This window comes from Ornithodoros turicata, unplaced genomic scaffold (assembly GCF_037126465.1).
Source record: "Ornithodoros turicata isolate Travis unplaced genomic scaffold, ASM3712646v1 Chromosome28, whole genome shotgun sequence".
Taxonomy (NCBI): Eukaryota; Metazoa; Arthropoda; class Arachnida; order Ixodida; family Argasidae; genus Ornithodoros; species Ornithodoros turicata.
The window spans coordinates 799323-806434 of record NW_026999351.1 but is presented as its reverse complement, the minus strand read 5'-3'; the positions used below and the strand labels follow the sequence as shown (position 1 = coordinate 806434).

The 7112-nt window shown below is 46.4% G+C and overlaps 1 long non-coding RNA gene across 1 annotated transcript; it reads left to right on the top strand.

Moving 5' to 3' along the window:
• Positions 1–2126: 2126 nt before the first annotated feature.
• Positions 2127–3508, top strand: LOC135373644 (uncharacterized). Its single transcript, XR_010416533.1, has 2 exons — positions 2127–3029; positions 3366–3508. It is a non-coding gene; the product is annotated as an uncharacterized LOC135373644 (long non-coding RNA).
• The last annotated feature ends 3604 nt before the right edge of the window (positions 3509–7112 follow it).

Sequence of the window (7112 nt, the reverse complement as noted above, 5' to 3'; positions counted from 1 at the left end):
GTTAGACGTTGAGCTTGGTAGCGATGTGCGGTAACGCTACGATTATTCCTGAGCGCTCCGTGTGTTTAATGCGTTGTCCTCTGTGCGTGCATGCGTGTGCTTTTTTTTCTCCTGATTTGTGACGTCATCGTGGCATGTCTGGACTTGTTTAGCAGTGTTGCAGTTCTTCCCGCTGCTAGTACCTTGTTGGTGTCATGTTGTGCTAGCCGCGCGGCGATGTGTGGTGACCTGAGGTCTTAAGCCTTTTCCCTGCTCACCTAAGGAAATTTGTGTATCCCTGTCCTGTGCTTTCTTTACGCAAGGGCAATGCGTCTGCGTATGTGGCACTATCACATACCAGACCTGAGTGTCTTTTTCTTAGTTTATTAGCATATGCTTCAGGTTTTTTAAGTCAAGCACAAGTGCGCGCAATTTTTCGCTGCTCTCTTCCTCAAATCACCGATTTTACACAGAAGAAAGTCGCATGGTGCAGCTGAGAAGTGGGTTTCTCTGATTGTTTGTTAGATGTTGTTAGGAGCTCGGTATGTTGAGGAAGTCAGCTGTTAAAGGTATCCGTGAAGAAATGCTTGCATCTGAGCGCAGGATAGGAATTCCTGAGCACGGCACCCTCAGTGTAAATTAATTATTTTGGATATGAGTCGGCTTCACTGCATGACAAGGCTGAAATGGGAAGAGAGAAAAAATTGGAGCGCTTCATTAGTAGCGATCCAAGTAATAGGGCAATTATGGTTTCCATAGAAAGTTGAATTTTAATGGGCTCCTAAAATTATAGTTTTGTAGAAGCTTTTCTAAACTGCAATGCAATAATCATTAATATAGTATAGGAATGCCATCATGTTCCGTAAAGGCGTTCTGTCTTGTGCTTTGGAGTGCGCGAATAGAACTTTGCTCCCAGGCTTTCCCGCCTTTTTGCTCGCAATGCGCGAAAGGAACTTTGCCCACCCGGCTTCCGCGCCTTTTTGCTCGCAGGTGTAGCCTCAGACAACGAATGTATGAGCTTAGAAAGGGTCATGTATTACATAAGCCTGGAGGTGATGTGGAGTGGACTCACTTATAATTTTAAAGAGCAGTGGTAGTTTACTGTAATTCTAATGACCATGATGAGCCTTTGGGGTGAAAATCGTTAATATGCAGGGTGCTTTTTTGTTGAATTTTAATGAGAGAATGAATGTCATTAAATAGGACAAAGGAAATAATCTTGCGATTCAATAATTAATAGGAGTCTTTGCCGCTGTCTTCTTCTTCAGACAGGATGTGATGACGTCACGCAGTCTGTAGCAATGCGTTGACTGTTACTGAAAAAAGTGTAGCAAAATGGTGTGTATTCCCCTGGACAGATTTATGATGAGCACTGTTTTTGAACAAGAGGAGTGCGTGTGCTTAGAAATAGTTTGATGCTGGTTTCCTTCTTTGTTTCTTTTCGCTTTTTCCCCCTTGTTGTCTGACAAACATGCGCTGACATGCCTGGGCTTGTTCTGACATGCTTTCCTTCTAGATGTAGATTTTTCCTTTTTGAAGAGAAACATTCTTGACGATAGTGCTGCCTTGAATGGGAATAGTGCTATTCTTAATACTTTTGCGATTCATTTAGTTCAGAGAGTAACCGCGAGGGGGACAGGTGTGTGACTTTATTCAGGAGGAACAAAGCATCATTATTCAATTATCTGCCTGGCTCTCGGGTGGGATGAACATGTCTTGCTGAACCATTTTTTTCCCTGTACAGTAAGACTTTGGGAATGAAATGCTATAATCTCTTCTCATATATGGTGCTCTTCTGCAATAGTTCCCTATGCAATCGTTATAGAAGAATAAAGGAAATAATCTTGGGATAGTGATTCAATAAATAATAGGTCCCCTGTCTAGAGCGCAGGCGTCCTTGAGCCACGCAGGTGCATGATGACGTCATACCGTGGCTTCACTGCCGATTGACCTTGTCTAGAGGAGCATTAGTGGAAAAAAACAGTGTAGCCCTGAGACAATTGGATGATGTCTGGACCAATGAGACTGGCCTGCAGGGGACGCAAGGATTCACTTCTCTCTTGGACACTGGCGGATGTAGACACGGTAATTATGATCCTGGCAATTGCGTTGATCGTCAGTAGAAGAGCGTAGCTTAGGCGGGGTTCTGTCTGCCTCTGATGGGGTGCGGATGTGTGGTTCGTCACTGGTGAATGGTGTTCGACGATGCAGGTGGATTTTGTGACGAGCGGATTTACAATGAGGGAATGTAGTGTACGTGTCCGATGATAGTGAGCGTCTTTTCACTCTGTTCAAGTGTTCGTTTTCCTCTGTTGCCCAACAGTCGTGCGAATTTGTCCTGACGTGTCCTGACATGCCCCGATATGCATGCTTTCCTTTGTTAACGCTTTGTATTTTGTCTTTTTTGACAAGGAACATTGTCGTCTTGACGATAGTGCTGCCCTGAGTTCTGCGCGCGTTGATTTGTTGAGTGCCTTGTCCTCTTATTAGCCGTTGATGGGGTTACATGTTAGGATATTTTGTTCTTTTGCAAGTCTCATTTAGTAAGACTTTGGAATTCCTACGATCAGCTTTCGTGCATGGTGCTCTTCTGCAATAGTTTCCTATGCAATCGTTATAGAAGAATAAAGGAAATAACCTTGGGATAGTGATTCAATAAATAATAGGTCCCCTGTCTAGAGCGCACGCGTCCTTGAGCCACGCAGGTGCATGAGGACGTCATACCGTGGCTTCACTGCAGATTGACCTTGTCTAGAGGAGCATTAGTGAAAAAAAAACAGTGTAGCCCTGAGACAATAGGATGATGTCTGGACCAATGAGAACGGCCAGCAGGGGGCGCAGGAATGCTCTTCTCTCTTAGCCTCTCGCAGGTGGCGGTAGGAGCGCGCAGAGGGCGCTACGAGCGCGCGCATGCGTAGCACCCGTAGAGTGGCGCTTACGTCAGTCCACCTCTGGCTCTCGTTGGGAGAAGACGTGCGGTCGTTCGCTCCGTCGTCACTTGATCCCTGGCTGTCGACGAGAGCGGACGCTCCGTCGCAGCGGGGAAAAAGGTGAGTGACTTACCGATGTTTGCGCGTTGTTTTACCGTGCTCGTGTTAAGCCTTTTCTCGCATGTTTAGACTTGTTTAGCGGTGTCCAAGCCTGTTGACGCACGTTTACCATCGTGTGGTTCCCGCCTTGTGTTAGCCGCGAAGTGTTGTGACGCTGTGGTTAGGCCTAGTCGATTGCCTTAAGCCTTTTCCCCCAATGTGTAGTGTTTTCTCCGTGCTGTTTAGCAGTAGCGGTTAGGCCTTTTCCACGCGCTCTGGCATGCTTAGACTCGTCGAGCAGTGTTGCCATTTTTACGTGTCGCTAGTACTTTCTTGTTCTCTGTGTTTCTCGTATAGAGCTACGATGCTGGCGCCATCTGGTGTGATGCCTTGGAACTAGCGTGCCACCTGCCTCTGCAACCGTCGTGCTCCAGTCGCCCCGGCGTGATTTCTTCAAGATGGCGTCGTTGATTTTCAAATAAATCATTTCCTACTGTCTGCTTCCTTTCTATCTAGTTTTTTATTTCCTACAACCCGAGTTTTACATAGAAAATCCACGACAAGTATTGCACTGAGTCAGATTTTGCCCAATTTAAACATTTTAAAAATTGATTTTTTTTTTAAATTTTAAAGTAATTTTAAAATAATTTAAAGTAAAAAGTGCAATACTTGCCGTGGATTTTCTGTGTAAATCTTGGGTTGTTACATTACTACTTCGGTCATACTACCGCGCGAGAGTTCCCTAGCGCCAGTTTTGAAAGCGATTGAAGACTACGGTACGGTTTCTGGGGAGAGATTGAACAGATCCAAAAGTGTCGCTCTTCTTTTTAATGTTCAGCCAACCTGTGCTGCACCGTTTGAATTCCCTGTAAGACCTCAGGTTAAAATCCTAGTACTTGGTTTTGACAGTGCAGGGGTCTCAGCTGTCAACTCGTCACGGGTATTCAGCCGCTGTAGTGCTGTGCTGCTGGAGCTAAAGTTTCTTTATCTGCCAATTACATTGCGGTTACGACTGTTAGCTGCATGGCATTACAGTCGCATGTGCTTTTTAGCTGCTGCTTCATCCCCACCAGCGGTAACACAAGCTGCTCTCACACGACACGCGCACCGCTTTCTATGGGCGTATCCGTTGAATGGGTCTGTAGGTCTAAACCACACGGAAGTCGTGATGTGTGATATTTTTGAAGCGTGATGTAGGCAAGCTTACGTTTGTCCCATCCTACAGTTGGTAATACCAAGTCGTGATGTGGGTGGCTTGGGAGTACCAGCTGTACCAGAAAAGTGTCTGGCGCTTCAATTGCGTATTCTCTTTGAGGCGTTCCGTGTGTCAGAGCACCCGGCCTGCGCATTAGTGCAGTATTTCCTAGGATACGCCCACCGGGTGGTTCCTCGAAAGTTCCCAGCTTCGCCCCTTCCTGCTTATTTTAGTGATGATGATGATAATTAGGGGTTTCATGGCGCATCCAGCGCACATGTCCAGCGCACATGTGAAGACATTTTCTTGTGTAGCGTTCGTGATTTGTACACCGCCTACAGGGAAATGCGACCGGGTCCCGCAAGACCAGCAGTGCCAACGAAATTCGCCTGGCGGCCTATCACTGCTGGCTTGATGCACGGCGCGGTAGACTCCACTGGAAGCTGGCCGATGGTGTCCTACCACTATGTGAACGTTTACACTGTTTTCGGACATGTCGTCCGTCTTGTGGCATGTCTGAGACTGAGAGAACATTGTTTCTTTTTCGATGCCATATGCGACTTTTGCTGTGGAGTAGGGTGGCTCAAATATTTGGGCTCCCAGCAGTTGATTGGGCCACTGTAACGTACCTGGAGCCGTTGCCGGTCGTACGCGCAGAGCGGAAGCAATTAGCATTGCTGATTTCGGAAATCAACTTCCAAATTTGGATTCACCGGTGCCGGCTGGCCTTTGATGGCCCGGATGTTGGGAGCATGGCTATTTTCTAGGTACTGAGAGCAGGGCTGCGTGCACATATCATCCGTGAGCAGTCATTATTTGGATCTGTGGAGTGCTGTCGCCGCTGGCTTACAGCGACTCGGCTCTTTGATCGTCATCAAGGTGAGTGGCATATCAAGTTCTGGTAAGCCCACTAGGACCGCACTGCGCTCCGTAGCGACTCTCGCAGAGTTGCAGGATTGTTCGCAATGTATGTCACGTGCAAAAAGCAATCTCCCTTGGGAGCAAGTTAGAGTTAGTTATAGAGATAGTGTTTGTCAACACACATGATAATACACACAATACAGTCCCATCCTGCAGTCGACAATACGGCGCTAAGAGGAACAAGGAGAACATGAACGAGAAGAAGATATATGAACATTTAAGAAAGGAGGTTGTAGCTTCGCTGCATATTATGGGTGGGGGATTTTTTTTAATGGTTTCTTGTCTTTCCGTATGCTGATTTCTTTGTGTGGTATGCCTCGCTATTTCAGGCGAGTATAGCGTACCGTTTTTCGGCGTTTTTCACGATCTAGTTCTATGGCGAGACGGCCTCTAGCGTTTTCCGGAGCACTGGTTCCGGCTGTGTCACGAGTGAACTTCCTACTTCCTCTTGTGAAGAAGGTAGGGAAGGTCGTTATAAGCATGCGCCACACTGACGGTGGAGAATGCGACCTGATTGGGAAGTCGTGAACTAGCTCGTGAGATGTTCCCTCAGAATGAGCTAGAGGGTGGTCGAAACGGGTAACCGGCGCTGTCTTATGGAATTGCGGACCCCAGTTCCGAACTTGATAAGTGTGCGCGGAAAGCATTTGATCTTCAACTACTATGACATCAAACGAGTTTGTATGAGGTGGGGCGCGGAGTGTCACTTCCAGAAAGAGTGTGTGAACCCGCTGTGTGCTCGCTGTGATGACCTTGGGCATGAGAGGTGCGATACTTCGTGTAAGCGCTATGCTGGGGACCACGCTGTATCCGAACGGTGACGGTTCCCGTGTGTCTGGTGACGTTTGTTCGCGTTAGGGCTCCCTCCCCCTCCCCCTCCCTGCAGGCGCTCGTAAACGAGAATGTCACCGCTGGGGTCGTATGTCCATAGGGAGTTGCTCACGATACCTTTAGTGTGGCGGAAAATTGGAATTTCTGGATATTTAATATTTTTGAAGAAATTTTCATGTCAGATGATCCCATTTGATTTCCCACTCTTGATGTTCCCACTGTTCATTTTCAAACTGAATGATTTTCAATACATTGCGTTTTATGGATGATCATTTGCTCGATTTTACAGACTCGTCGAACTGGTTCCTGTTTTTCTGCAGCGACGTGCAGCAGCCCTATTTTACATCTGTGAATCATTGTGTCTCGTTGGCTTTTCTTGTAGTGTTCAGTTGGCTTCTCATTTATTGTATTGGTAACCATGCAGCATGTTCAGTCTCATTAAATCAATTGGATATCAGATAGTCTAGGTCTATTCCTTCAATTGGTTTCTCATTCCTTGTATTCGTGCAGTCTGTGCTATTGAACATGCTGGATCACATTAAATCAACTGGAAATCAAACACTTTACAACTTCATTTTTAAAATGAGGAATGGGAAGTTCCATCGCCTAGAGCGATACCCTACCTCATTGCTGGTGGTGTGATGTGGGGAATGAAATAATGAGCCCATTCACAATAAGGGTCGAAGTCGTCGATTTCGTCACCTCCGCGTTTGCTAAAGGGAGTACCGCAACTCCCTATATTTGGACAGGTGCACACTCTTAATTAAGGGGTTACTTGAACACCTTTTCCTTGCCACATATATCACTCCCTTTTGGAGAGTACATATCACTCTCATAAATGGACTCCTCACTCCCTGAAGAGAGTGAGGAGACCATTTAACTCCCTACTGGAGAGTAATTGTACACTCCAAATGAAGTGGTATATGTGGCAAAGGTGCACTCCCCCAAAAAGAGTTACTGTACACCCTTTTTTAATAGTGTAAAAACGAGCAGAAACGAGTTACAGCCCAAGAAGCACGCCAATATTGGTCCAATACTGGGCCCATATGGGCTGTACGATATATTACGAATATTGTACGAATATGGGGAGTGTAACCAGGATCCATATTGGACCAATACGGGCTGCCCATATTGGAAAGCCCAGTTTGCGCCAATAT